A 14916-nucleotide genomic window follows, 5' to 3' on the forward strand; every position below is an offset into this window, starting at 1 on the left:
CTGTAAACCTGAAAGTACAGAGTTGTGTGCATGGGGAGCATTAAATTCTCCCAAGGTATCACCTGGAATGATAGTAAAGAGCACCACTTCAATTTCACTGACTCCTTAATTTTAAGACTAACGCACTGTGTGTTGAAGACAGCTATAAAATAGTTGTTAATGTCAACCATCTCCTATTGAAGGTACTCTGTATCTTCGATGATAGTGCTTTATCTCCACATGGGTACATCAGCTGTGCCTTGTATAGGTATCCCAACTGCTTCTCAAAGGTATTGCATGAGATAAGACCAATGGGTCCCTGGTCATAGTCCAACTGCCACATCATTGTAAAGAGGGATTCTTGGGCTGATGTGGTGGTATGCAGGGCCCTGTGTCAGTGGATGAAATTCTCTGTAATCCTTAAGATTGTGGTACCAGTTGAGGCCCTGTGAGCAGCAAATGCAAATCCATATTCAGTTTACGTCTTTATTCTAGTCAAGACAAATTCTTGCTGTTTCCAGAGTGAAAAATGTCCAATGTAATTAACTTGTCAAAAAGTGGCTGACTGGTCTTCTTGAGAGACAGTCCCATGCTGGGCACTCAGTATTGGTTTCTGTTGATAAACGAATAAACAGTTGTCATTTATAGTAGCTAAGTCATCCTTGATGAGTAAAATGCTGTGTGATTTTACTCATATGCATACCCTCTATTCCTACCACCATAGCAACTTTGTAAACAAAGCGCAGGAGCAGCCAGTTAGAGAGACTGATTGATATCATCTGGCCAAATCATTCGGCCTACTTGGTTGTTTGGTGGCTCCTCTGTGATAGATGCCCTCTGGTTGGTGTTGGCATTAACATGTAATATCAAGATCTTTACACTTCATGCCTGCTGTCAGAGGTCCACTACAGTCCTTTTAGCTGGATTTGTTGTTCCTAATCTTCCATTGCTTCATCTGCAAAGTCCTGAGCAACTAGCCAACTCATATGTCATCCATGAGTCTGTAGGTATTCTTCCCCCAGGCCACTTCTCTATCCATCCAAAGAGAACAATAAAGTACACTGGACAAAACTCTGGCCCACTGGGAGTATTTCACCTCACTGCTGCCTTTTAGGGTCACTTCCCGGCATGGCTATAGTGCATCAGCAGTCTATTTTTGGTCTTCACTCACATATCAAGTGAGTGAAATGAGACTCACTTTTACAAATGAAACTTGGCTTTGTTCCTCCCCTGTCAACTGGTTATAAGTGACTCCCCTCAGACTGAGACAATAGGGGTGGACCAAAGAGAGGAACCCATTTAACAATGGCTGTTGATAAAAGTCTGGACCACCTGTATGTGCAAACTTGCTTATTCTCCCAAATATATGACTTATATCTTATGAATATAGGTTGGTCGGATCAAATTCAACCCACGATAACTTATTATGGACACCTGATTCATTCAAGCCCTGTTTGTCAAGAGCTCTGTAGCTTCATCAGGACCCAGTAACACAACAGGAGTTACTTTTCCAATGTATAATTTTCTACTGCAGATGGCATAGCCTTGCTCCAGAAACCTTGTGGTGCTCTACAACCCTACGTTGTCAATTTTTAGAGCTTCCTCAAAATTCTATATGACATATGCTAGGTTCCGAACGTCAGTGCCCCACCGAAATCCATACGTTGGAACCTAATACTCAATGTGATTGTATTAAGAGGCGAAGCCTTCTGGGAAGTGATTAAGCCATAAAGACTCTACCTTCATGAATGGAATTTGATACCCTTATAAAAGAGGTTGAAGGGAGCTGCCTTGCTCCTTCCAACATGTAAGAACACAGAGCAAGTGTCATCTACCAGTATCAGGCCTGTACCAGACATGGAATCTACTGGTACCTTGATCTTGGACTTCCTAGCCTTCAGAACTGTGAGAACTAAATTTTTTTTTGTTTATAAATTATCCAGTATTTTTTTTATAGCAGTCCAAAGAGACTAAGACATCTTTTCCTACCATAGATATTTCTAATACTATAGGATTTTCTGGATTTATGGCCCAAGTAGAAGAACTACTTGCACCACAGCCTAAACCTATCGCAGAGCCTTTTTATTTTGGATCCAAGTCAAAGCTGGTATTCTTTTGCCAGAATAGTATTTTCAAGTATGAAATATTTTACCTCCAAAACACGAAGAGGCTTACCAGGAAGCTATGCACTATTTACCCTTTTCATAGCTTTCTGAAGATCAGACCATAATGCTACTGGCCCAAGTGTTTACTGTATGGGCTGAAATGTATTCTCCCCTATTTATATATTGAATCCCCAGCCCCCAATGTGACTGTACTTGGAGACAGGGAAATGGTAATTCAGGTTAAATGAGGTAATAAGGGTGAGGCCTTAATCTGATGCAACTGGTGTTTTATAAGAAGAGACAAGAGAGCTCTCTCTCTCTCTCTCTCTCTCTCTCATCTCCCTCCCTCCCCCTGCATGCACACAAAGGAAAAACCATGTGAGGACACAGCAAGAAGGTGGCTGCCTGCAAGCCAGGAAGAGAGGCCTCACTAGAAACCAACACTGCTGGCATCTTAGTCTTGGATCTTCCAAGATATCACAATATCCAGAGCTGTGAAAAAATAAATTTATGTTATTTAAGCAGAAAACTCAGCCTATATGGTATTCTATTTCAGCAGCTCAAGCAGACTAATACGCTCATTTTAATTGTGTACACCTTGCTTTTTATGAAAGATCTACCAACTGGCCTCTATTTTTTTCAAGATTCTGTTATGAATGTTGCCATCACTGAAACCAGCTATGTAACATCTTCCACCGTCATCCCTGCCTACAAAGGACAGCTATCACTGAGTTTTTCAATGATACTGGTGTTCCTCTCTCCAGCACATTCCTTATTACATTGGTAAATGGAGTATACTTGGGGCCTTCCTGCTGAACTGCTCAGCTGGTGTATTTTTTAGCCTTAAAAACATATCTATCATAGCATGCTATTTCTCCGTCTTTTGATTCTTTATTCCAGCACCTACCCCACTAGGCATGAAATTTCTATACCACTTTCAAAAGCCTTCCAAGAGTGCTCCTAAGACATGTTAACACCATCTTTTGGGATCCTTCTAGGTATTAAATTCCATATTGTAGGAGAGTGTCCACACTCTTGATGATCCCACCCTATTTTCTGCTCTCATTGATCCAGTACCATCAGAATCCAATCTCATACATTTTCACCTGGCTTTTTCTGTACATGTTGTCTATATTCTGTAACTTCTTCCAGCTATAGTTTCTTTTCTCCTTTAGAAGATCCAACACTTTCCTGGCCAGGTTATATAGACTTGACCCCAGTTTTTGGTTTAATGGCCAGGAAGAGAGGCGGAGGCAAGGCAGTGGCCTCTAAATTTTCTTTAGGCAAGAGGCGAGGTCTAGGCTATAACAGGGAAAAATGAGCCACTTCTGCAAGTAAAGAGAGTTTAGAGGGATCTGAGACTTCAAGGTTTTTGAGTGCATAGATCCAGATGTTCCTATGCCAAGTCTCAGGGTCCTACTCCTTCCCAAGTAGGTCCACGAACCTACTCCTTACCTTGCACAGCAGACTAGCTAAGTCTGAGAACTTAACTTTTTCTAGAGTTGTATTACTCTTAAAATTAATTATTGACCATGAGCCTCAACATTCCCTGCCTTCAGACTCAGGTGGTAAGTCTCCTTATTTGTTGCCAGTGAGGACCTTTGACTTCCACACTTTACTTTCAGTTGGTGATTAACCATGCTTAATCTTTTATTGTCTTTCTCCAATACATCACTGGCACTGAGCAAAACCCATCAGATTACCTTCTCATTATAACTGGTATTTACTGGATATTCTCATATTACTCCTACCAGCATTCTCTCCCACCAATTTCCAGTCCAAGTTCATTACTTTGAAAATGTTGCAGTTGCATCACTACAGCATACGAGGATTTATTTATTCATTTATTTATTTTTATTTTTCAAGACGGAGTCCCACTCTATTGGCCAGGCTGGAGTGCAATGGCGTGATCTTGGCTCACTGCAACCTCCGCCTCCTGGGTTCAGGCGATTCTCCTGCCTCAGCCTCCCAAGTAACTAGGACTACAGGCATGTGCCATCACACCCAGCTGATTTTTGTATTTTTAGTAGAGACAGGGTTTCACCATGTTGGGCAGGATGGTCTCGAACTGCTGACCTCAGGTGATCCACCCACCTCGGCCTCCCAAAGTGCTGGGATTACAGGCATTAGTAACTGCACCCGGCCCATATTAGGATTTATTAATTTAACTGCTCCACCTAACACCAGGGCTTTTTATTTCTACCAAGATGGAGAATTCAGCTTTAAAGCTCATTTTAGAGTTTTCCTCCTTGGGCCACTTCTGCTAATAACTGTCTTAGATTGATTTCTCAGGAATAGACTCTAGGAAGGAAATTTGAATGGAAGTTTACTAAGGATTGCCCCTAGGAACGGCCCCTATAGAGCACGAAGGCAGTAAGACAAGGCAGAAAGGGGAGTTGTGTTACAATGCATTTGCAACAGAGGCCTCAGCGAGTCCCACTGGGAGCTCTGGAGCTGGGATGGATCTTCACAATTGCATCTTTTAAGGTAGTGGGCCAGACTTATATAGCCCCTAACAACAAGGTATTAGATAAAGGCTACCACTGTGGATGGGACATCACTTTGAGATAGATGACTTCCACATTGAAGACAGTACCCAAGAGGGGCTCAGCTCTGAGCAGACACCAATATTTCCAACAGCAAGGGGAAAGAATACCTCATTCCTTAAGGTACTCACTGCAGCATGCACTACAGCCTGGCCCTATCTCTGTGACTCACATTCTTAGCTATACACTAAAAAAGATAATAGGACGAACTTTATAAGGTTATTAAAAGGATTAGATAATTTAATTCATGTGAAGTGCTCACTAGTGTATAGTAAGCGTTCATGAAAATGTTATATTCCAATAAAAACATCCTGGTGTTTTAGTAATAATACTATGATGTAACTGAGTTAAAACTACAGATTTAAAGAGGGAATTGGCATGCCATGTTGCATTAAGTAATCCTCATTAAGCTGTCTTAAATAATTCAACTTGCACCTAAAGAATCCCTAACTGGATAGAGGTGACATCAGTGAGGACCACGTGAAGAAGATTCCTTTAAGAAATCTTAAAGGAGTCTTCCTTTAAGTCACTTAATGTGAGTACCGTGTATTCACATTAGCTAGCAGACATGAACAGAATGCAGTAGTCCCCCCTTACCCATGGTTTTGCTTTCAGAGGATTCAGTCTGAAAAACATTAAAGTAAAAAATTTCAGAGATAAACAATAAGTTTTATATTGCATGTCATTCTGAGTATCATGATGAAATCTTGTGCCATCCTACCCCGGACATGAATCATCCCTTTAGTGTATCCACGTTATAAATGCAACCTGCCCGTTACTGTATAGGAAAAAAACACAATGTATATAGGGTTCAGCACTATCCTTTGTTTCAGGCATCCACTGGGTATTTAGGGGGACTACTAAAGTATAGACTTGTTTATTTGGTAGTCTAAGACTGCCTTTTCATAGATGACTTCCAAGCCATAGGTTATAAATAAATATGTTTGTTCTGGGTTCTACAAGAAGAGAGAAAGTTGCGGGAACACAGAAGAACTGACTCAAGTAAAAAATATCATTGTGGGAAGACATGAGCAGCTGGGGTAGCCAAAAGGAAGCAGTGGAAGAAAGGCCTATTGACTTTTGTATAGTAAATGGAGGCAAAATATAGATATCTTTTGAGTCACATAAGCCTGTTTATGAATCCTCAGTCAGTCTCTTAAGTGTAGGAGTTATCTTAATTGGTATGAGTTTATAAAGCAATGGTTTTTCTGTGCATTGTTAAAATGACATGATAATCCTGCCTAATTTATAGTTTTGTTGGGAGAACTAAAGAAGACCAATTACTTAAAGTGTTCAGTGCAATGCATGGTACATGGTGAATATAAATAGTTACTGATTATTAGAATTACTGCTAAGCATCTGTCAAGAGCAAGACTGGGGCAAGCAATGGTTGTGATAATGATAAATAATGAGGTATGTAACTAAGAACTACCTAACCTAATTTTCGTCCTCAAGAAATGTACTTCAGGTATTTTATATAATGCTTGAAAAAGACTTGGGACTTAACAAAAGTGCAGAGTCAAGCTCTGTATCTGGAGCCTAAGTTCATTTTTTCTAATGTAAAAAGGTGCATTAGTGGTTTGCCTTTTGATCAGTCCTTTCTAGCACCTACTTTCCCTCTTCTTGCTTGTGTCTTTTAGGAAAGTGTTAAAGCCCTTTTCTTTTAATGACAGGCAGTAAAAAGGGCACTGCATTTCTGCAGGATCCAGCAAAGATTTGTTGACATTGAGCTGAAATTGGGCAATCCATTCGTTATTAATAGACGTGCTCACATAATGGAAGGTGTTTCCGTTTTCTTTTTTTTTTTTAACCAACGACACAATAAAAATGTTTAATTAATGACATGTGCAAGTCTTAAGCAAAGATTTACTTGTTTTATGGGCTTAGCAAATTCATTCAGCCACTTCCTCCCAGATGCTGACAAGCCTGTTTGTTTATGCTCATTGGCTTTTCTAAATACCAGCCAAGTATTAGGATTATTTTTGAAGTAGCTCAGTAATCTCTGAGGTAGGGACTGGATGTCTTCAGTATCTCACCCACTACACATAGGCTCTTTATGGGAGCACTGCCTGGCCCTCAAAGCAGGCATTAGATAAGCCAGCCCTACCTTGCTGGAATATAGAATGCAATTTTCCATTGGATATAAACTATTGACTATTTACACAGACACAGTTATAATTTGTTTTTAGAAATTCTTCCAGGGTTTTCTCTAAGCTTTTTAAAAAATTATTTAGTCTTTATCGAAAGCTAGACCTGCCATTAATTTTAAATATCTGTTCACATAGTTAATGTTTCATATTTACCAAGTGGAATCCATCACCCCAAAAAATAGGAACCAACACAATTGTAGGTGACCAATCTAAAGCCAGTTGCTTATTGGAACAAGATTCTCAAGAGGAACAAGATTACCAAGAGTTATGTATTACAAAAGGAGGTGATATGACATCACCAAGTAGAAAGTGTCCGGGAGGAAATCATTTGTTTGTAAGCAGGGACTGAAAAGAAATGAAAGATCCTGCCATAGCACATTTTTGGCTCTTCCTGACTGAATTTGGGTTGGAATATTCTCATAGCTCCCTCTTTGTTCACTGACACTGCCTGAAACCTGTACCTTGCCAGCTCAACATTTTAGCCACCAAGTTAACTTTACTGCTTAAGTGGTGTACCCAGCATAGTTGATAGCCAGAACAATTTAACATTTTCTTCCTTCAGACAACAATGGATTTATTTTCAGTAATATTTATGAAATGAAAAGATTAATCAAAAATAATAGCTGGGGTTGGGGAGGAAAACACAAACTGAATTTTCCTTTTATTACAATTCATATATATGCATACACACACATACACACATATACACATACATACTTATATTCATATATATAGTATGTATCATCCTAGTTTAAAAAAATACTACAGTATTAAAAAGAAAAAAGGGTAATAAATACCAATTTTAGGCACCTTATTTATGTTTTGAAAAAAGGGAGAAATCATATAGTTACATACTGGTTAGTTATAATAATGAATAACACGGTATTTTCTGTTTTTATACCTTGTCTTCTGCAAATTAGTAAATAAACCCATCAAAATATATCTTTTTTTTTTTTTTACATATTCTTGTTCTGTAGACAGTATAGCCAGATTTGTCAATCTATCTAAATCTGTTTTCATAGTCGAAGACCACATTTCATTAATTTTAATTTCAGAGGTTTCTTTCATATGAAGCAAAACATGTGCAAGTAATTAGGAAATGTTTTAAACTCTAGGATAAGTTTGTCAGAGTTATATAAATTCCTTTTCCACAATATATTCCAGAAGTTGCCATACTTTCTATAAATTTTTCTTATGCATTGATTCTGACAGATTTTAAAAGTTACTTTATTTGAAATGATTTAAACACAAATAAAAAATTCTAGGTGGTCAAATAGAATGGTAGAATCACATAGATCAAGTACTGTATCTTTATAATCACTGTGTTATTCTTATTTTGAATCTACTTTTTAAATGCAAAAATATGTGTTGGAGGGCTTAGAGATAAACAGTGCCTGCAGTAATAGTAAATAATTCTCATGAATGTCAAACACAGAACTAATGTGTGTAGGGTAGCAGAGATACTTTCCATGTAGAACACAATGTTTATTAAATAATAAGTGCTAAACATATGTTAATTTGGATCTTATACATCTGTATTTTTTAATGCAATCAAAACTGGAATAATTTTTTGGAACTTAGACCAATAAAATATTTTGCCCCTGGGAGAAGTATTTTATAACTGATATTGTTTAGAATTATTGGCTCTGAGTGATCATAAAAGGCAGGCTTACATTATTTGGTTTTATTATTATTTTTAAATTCTCCAAAGACAATGTCCCCCACCTGATTATTGCCTGCACTGGGGCAACCCACCCCACCACTTGCCCTTGGTACCCAGCCACTGTTCTGCTTCCTTCTGGGGTTTCATCTCTCACCAACTCAGAACAATTCCACATAATCTTGATCTTATTGTGTCACAAATACACCAGGACAAATATGATCTACTCTAAGCCATGCTCTGTATCTTCTGATAAGTTTGTCAAACGGAATAACCATGGAGGAGGTCTCTGGGCAATTTTTTAAGAGAATGAAAAAAAAAAATGCCTGAAAGCAATGGATAGCGATGAGACTCAACAATAAATCAGAGAGACTGAACTGTCCCAGGTAATTCTATCAGAAAGGAGTAAACAAATTCAGAGCCTTGATTCAGACTATTACCTTTAATACATTAGGAGAAAGGGAGAAGAGGGAAAATAATACACGTGAATTTCACACTTCGCACTTTGTCACTTAGCATCATTTCTGCCTTGCTTCTATCACCCTGCACTGACGCAACATCTGGACAATAGAGAAGAGCAGGGAGGATGTGCTACTTTTTGGAAAAATTAAATGAATGAGACATAAAGAAGCAGTCTTTTAAAAGAGAAATTCAAAAGCAAATGTATAGAAAAGGACCTCAGCCAGGGAGAGAAGCAAAAAGGTAAACATTTAGTGAGTAAAGGAGAGTTTGAGTCATCGAACCATAAATTCAATGCTTGTATCCATTCACTTCATTCAACAAAACATATTAATAACTTATTATTGTCAATTAATTAATGTGTCATCTGATGAAAAATACAAGTGAAAACTAATCTCTGTGATCCCTCTTCTGCGCCACCAGTGAATTCAGGTGGTCACAGCTACACAGCATACAGATCCCAATATTCTGTACCTCTAGCTGCTTGACAAGCAGGCAGCCCAGTTTTTCCAAGGATATCTCCTCCCCTACTTTCTCTCTACACATCATTGAAATGGAGTGGCCATGGGAGATTGTCTGCCAACAGGAAACCTATTTTCCTGGAGGATTAGGAAAGGGTCAGATATAAGTTCTTTTTGTGACATGCAGAGGAGTGTGGACTCCTTAGGTAATGGAGAACTACTTAAGGATTTTAATGACACCAGCAATTCAGATTTATGTCATCGTAGGAACTCAACACTGGTGTAGTGGGTTGAATGCTGACCCTCTCCAAAAGATACGTCTACATCAAATCCTTGAAACCTGTGAATGTGATCTTACTTGGAGAAAGTCTTTGCAGATGCCATTAAGTTACGAATCTTAAAATGAGTTCACCCTGCATTATCTGGGTGGATCCTAAATCTGATGAAAAGTGTCCTTATAAGGGACAGAAAGAAGGTACAGACTTTCAGTTATAAGAGAAACAAGCTCTGGGAATCCAACATATAGCCTGCTGACTATAGTAAATAATACTGTATTATATTTGCTAAGAGATTAGATCTTAAGTGTTCTCACCATACACACAGACAGACACACACACACACACACACACACACACACGGTAACTATGTGAGGCTATAGAATTGTTAATTTGATAGTGGTAATCATTTCACAATGCTTATGTATATCAAATCATACACTGTATACCTTAAATACACATAATTGTATTTGCCAATTATACCTCAAGAAATCTGGGAAAAGAGACAAAGGATAACAGACACATACAACAGAAGTCAATGTGAAGACACAGCAGAGAAATGTGGCTGCAAGCCAAGAGAGCTAGCAACCACCAGAAACTCCAAGAGGTAAAGAAAGCAGGCTCCCCTAGAGTCCCAGAGGGAGGGCAGCACTTCCAGCATCCTGATTTCAGACTTCTGGCCTCAAGCATACGAGAGAATGGGTTTCTGTTGTTTTAAACCACCAGTTTGCAATAACTTGTTATGGCAGCCACAGGAAACAAATACAAGTGGTGACAACATTAAGAATTTGTTTGATATAGAGGTATGACTTGGGAAGAGATATAATGAAAGAAACTATTACTACAGGATGTGTTTAGAATAAAGCATGGTTCAAGACTTTTGTTAATCTTACATGATTTACTTTTTCTATATTTACCATTATATTTATTTTTAGAATAAGCAATGTGGGATAAAAAAGACTTAGTTAAGATAAAAAAGATAAAGTTAGATAAATAAAAAGACTAAGGAAGCTGAAGGGAACATTGAGTGGAGGGGGCTGTTCCTTCCTTATTTATTTCTCTGACAAATATTTTCTGAGCATGTGTTATGTGCTAGGTGTTGTTCTAGACATTGTAGAGCTAGCACTGAACATAATAAAAAAAATCTCTTATGAATCTTACATTGAAGTAGAGGAAAATCGTAGAAGTTTTTGAGTAGAAGCATAGGTAACAGCTTTAAAAGGATCACTCTGGCTGCTGAGTATAAGGTGAAAGCAGGGAGACAGAATGCCACCACTGTCACCCAGGTGAAATGACAGTGGCTTGTGCTAACGTATGAACTGGGAGGCTAGAGTTTCTTGTGGCTGACTTGAATGGGACCAAATGAAATAGTGAGATTAACTTGATGATTTCCAGACATACAGTAACCGTGAGGTTATAAGTATGTATGTGGGGTCGGGGTGGAGGGGGGTGGTAAGAAGTGAGATCCAGATCTGAGACCCAGTTGTTCACTGGTGTATATGGAAGCCTGAAGGCTAGAATGGTAGAGGCAATATTATTCTGAGTAGTTGGGTTCTCTCTTAAATCCTACTGATGAAGTACCGTAGTACTCAAAATGAAGTACTCAGAATGCAGCTGGGACAGGGGGAAGAACCTCACTGATAGGTAATGTCTCCGGATCTGACCCTACCCCTCAAGGCACATAACTTGCAAAAATTGTTCCCATTAGATGGCATCTTTTTCACACAATAACATCTTGTAATAAATTAATTCATTGGTTAAGAGAAATTTCATGTGTTTACCTCTGAGATGAGGGGCTATCTCCAGTTGCTCCCTAACAGAATGACAACTAGAGAATCAACAATGATATTTTTGTGGCTGATTATTAGGATATTCTTGGAAAACAACCTCAATTACTGAAAGTTGTCCAGTCAGAGAACAATATTGGTCACTAAGTCAACTAATGAAAATCACTTGCCCCATTTTCCCAAAAATAACAATGTAATTGAGAAGCAGGATTGTTTCATACGATCTTTTTCCTGCAGAAGGCTTTTTAATTATCCCAACTACATTCCAAAAAAGATTTGCCATTGACTACAAGTTAGTCCAATTCTAATAACAGTGCAAGAAAATGAAAACCACATGTAGAATGTTAGAAAGTAAGACGTCTGTTTTTTCTTTTAATTGAGAACTGAAAACGGAATGAATTGATCAAAGAACCAATTGAATGACTCAAGCAGGAATGACAGAAATTTTGTACTTAGATTAAGTTGCAGGTCATTTAGGTAGCCCATGCTAGAAGAGTAAATCAGGTAAATGTTATAATACTCTCAACTTCTAGAAACCATCACCCTACATATAAATCCATATGCTTATGCAAATATCCCCACTCCAATTAGTTTTAAAACTATCTGAAATGCCACCAATTATTTGAAGTATTTTTCAAATCTCAGTTTTCTTGAACACACAATCAGAAAGTTTGCTGGAGTGCTCACTTGCATTCTCTATGCTTGTCTCTTGAGGGACTCCAGATCATAACAAATTGAAAGGGGACTCCAATTATCCCTTGACATCTTTGTTTAGGATTGTACATTTTAGTTCTCATGAATAAGCAATTAAAAAGTTATATTTCTGAGAGAAGAAAATCTGTATTAGTAGCTGGCCTTGCAAGAAAAAAGAAGTAGAACCAATGTCCTGGAAAGGAGGAAAAAAGCAATAAAGAGATTCTGCATCCACAGGAAGAAAGAATAGCATGACAAAACAAGCTGCCTGCACAAATACAGCCCAAATATATGGGTTAAGGACTAGATTAGAGTCCAGCAGGCTGGACTCTGAAGAGGTTGGCTAAGGGATTAGGGTGCCTGTGGGAATCCAATTTCCGGGTCATAGGGATTAATTTTTAAAAGGAGGGTATACAAATAATAACCAGTCTTCTATTTCTGATTCTTGAGCCCAGCTGGCTCTGTTACTAATTATGGAGTCAATATGGAAAGTCCATAATTAATTTAACTGACCCCGTCTCATTGAAACCCTTCGTGAATCAGGGTGACTCTTAATGGAGGAGTTTTGTAAAAGCATGATAAAATCTCCTTTACATTTCCCAGATGATATCTCCTATACCTCTCTCCATGTGTTTATGGCATTCTATAATACTTTGTAATTTGATAGGCATTACCGTTTGTATTAGTCCCTTTTCACACTGCCAGAAGAAACTTCCCCGAGATTGGGTAATTTATAAAGGAAAGAAGTTAATTGACTCACAGTTCTGCATGGCTGGAGAGGCCTCAGGAAATTTACAATCATGGCAGAAAAAGCAGCAGGAACCTTCTTCACCAGGCAACAGGAAAAAAAGGAACGAAGGAGTAACTGCCAAACACTTATAAAACCATCAGATCTCGTGAGAACGCACTCACTATCACGAGAACAGCACGGAGGAAACCGCCTCCATGATCCAATCACCTCCCTCCTTCCACACGTGGGGATTATAATTCCAGATGAGATTTGGATGAGGACACAGAGCCAAACCCTATCACCACTTCATATTTGAGAGTAGAGACTATGTTCTACCTATTTTTGTAACAAACAAAGGGCCTGATGTACTTCCTTGCACATAGTGAGAATTGAGAATGTATCTATAATATTGAAAAAGGAAAAATGTAGAAAGAAAATAAAGTCCCACAACGACTACACTATGAGAATATCCTTCCAAATTACTTGAGTACCATGGAAAATGCAATGGCAAAGCTCTATTTGCCCTTCCAGCCTTAGCCCAGAAATATCTCTGTAATATGTGTTAGCTCCATTTCTATTTCTATTTACAATAGTTTAAGAATCAAGCTATGATTACATATGCCTAACACCAGTTCCTTTCTGACAGATGAGATCCTTCCCATCATTCCAATTCCTTACGCATATCGTTCCTAAATGATTTCATTCTTCTTAATTACAAGGTCTCAAAGAGCTACACCTGTGAAGGGGGACACACTCCACAAACCTATAGAGTTTAAAGGGAACTACTTTTCCCTGAGGTCTTCTCCTCAGATGTTAGGAAGTGTAACTGATTATTTCAACAAGGAAAATTTCTTTCCCCTCAAGTCATGACCTGGTTTATCAGATAAATTCAAAGCTTTTGGGTAAGCACCTTAAGGCCATGTATTTTTTTTCCTTTCAAAGTTTTTGGCTGCTTGCCTTCAAACTGCAAGCTGGCAGGCTTCATCCTTTAAAAGCTTAATAACCTGAAAACCCACAGGGCACCTAGAATACCTCTAGTTTTTAGCCCTAGAGCTAGAGGATGGATGGAGTAGAAATCTAATGCACTTGACCTTCTCACCTCCTGCTCATAGCCCATGCCTCCTATTACACCCACTCCAATCCTCCTTGAGGCCACAGTTGAGGAGTTCTGCTGACAGACATCTCTAGAATAGCTACTGTGCATCTCATATAGGCAACTGGGCTTTCTAGGTCAGAGTTCTTCAAAGTGTAGTCCCCATACGAGACTAGTAGCATCAGATTCTCCATCACCTGGGAATTTGTTAGAAATTAAATCTTGGGTGCTGCACCAGACCTCCTTAATCAGAAACTCTGGGGGTGGAGTTCAGAAAGTTGTGTTTTAACAAGCCCACCTAGAGATTCCAAAGCTCCCTAAAGTTTGAGAACCACTCCTCTGAGTAAATGAAACAGTGGTATTTGGCAGTAAACCTTGGACTAACTTACAACACTAAGGAGCAATCACTCATCCCAATCTGGTCTCAGGAATTGTGGGATTTGGTGACCTCATTTCAAAGGGACAATACTTATCTCTGAAGGTGCTTGGGTGGCTGGCTCTGTGCATTTGGAAATACACAATGCTGTTCTCCCATGTGGTCCAAGGTAGCTGAAGAAAGTCAAAGGTTCTAAATGTGAACTGGTAAAACCTGGGACTGGCAAAGGAGGGACTGAACATCACAAAAAATATTTCGTTTTTTAAGATTTGACTATTCATACTTGGTTGGTATTGTCTTCAAATTTCATTTTATCACAGGCACTTAGCTTTTCAGGGTTCCTCCCAGTAAGTATTTATGAGGTCCTATTTTGTGTAAGATACACATTAAAAAGAGCTATCTCTAAAAATAAAATAATAATAATAGAAAGAACAATGCCAACACTAGCCCAATTTTAAGAACTGATTTATCTATCTATTGTGAGCAAATATATTTTAGGGAAAACTTCTTTGGGATTCAGCCTCCTTAGGAAGAATGATCATCTTCATTTGGCACTCATCCCTGCTCCAAAAGCTACCTTGTAGTGGCATAGTTATCGTTCT

The sequence above is a fragment of the Pongo pygmaeus genome, chromosome 8 (genome assembly GCF_028885625.2).
Source record: "Pongo pygmaeus isolate AG05252 chromosome 8, NHGRI_mPonPyg2-v2.0_pri, whole genome shotgun sequence".
Classification (NCBI taxonomy): domain Eukaryota; kingdom Metazoa; phylum Chordata; class Mammalia; order Primates; family Hominidae; genus Pongo; species Pongo pygmaeus.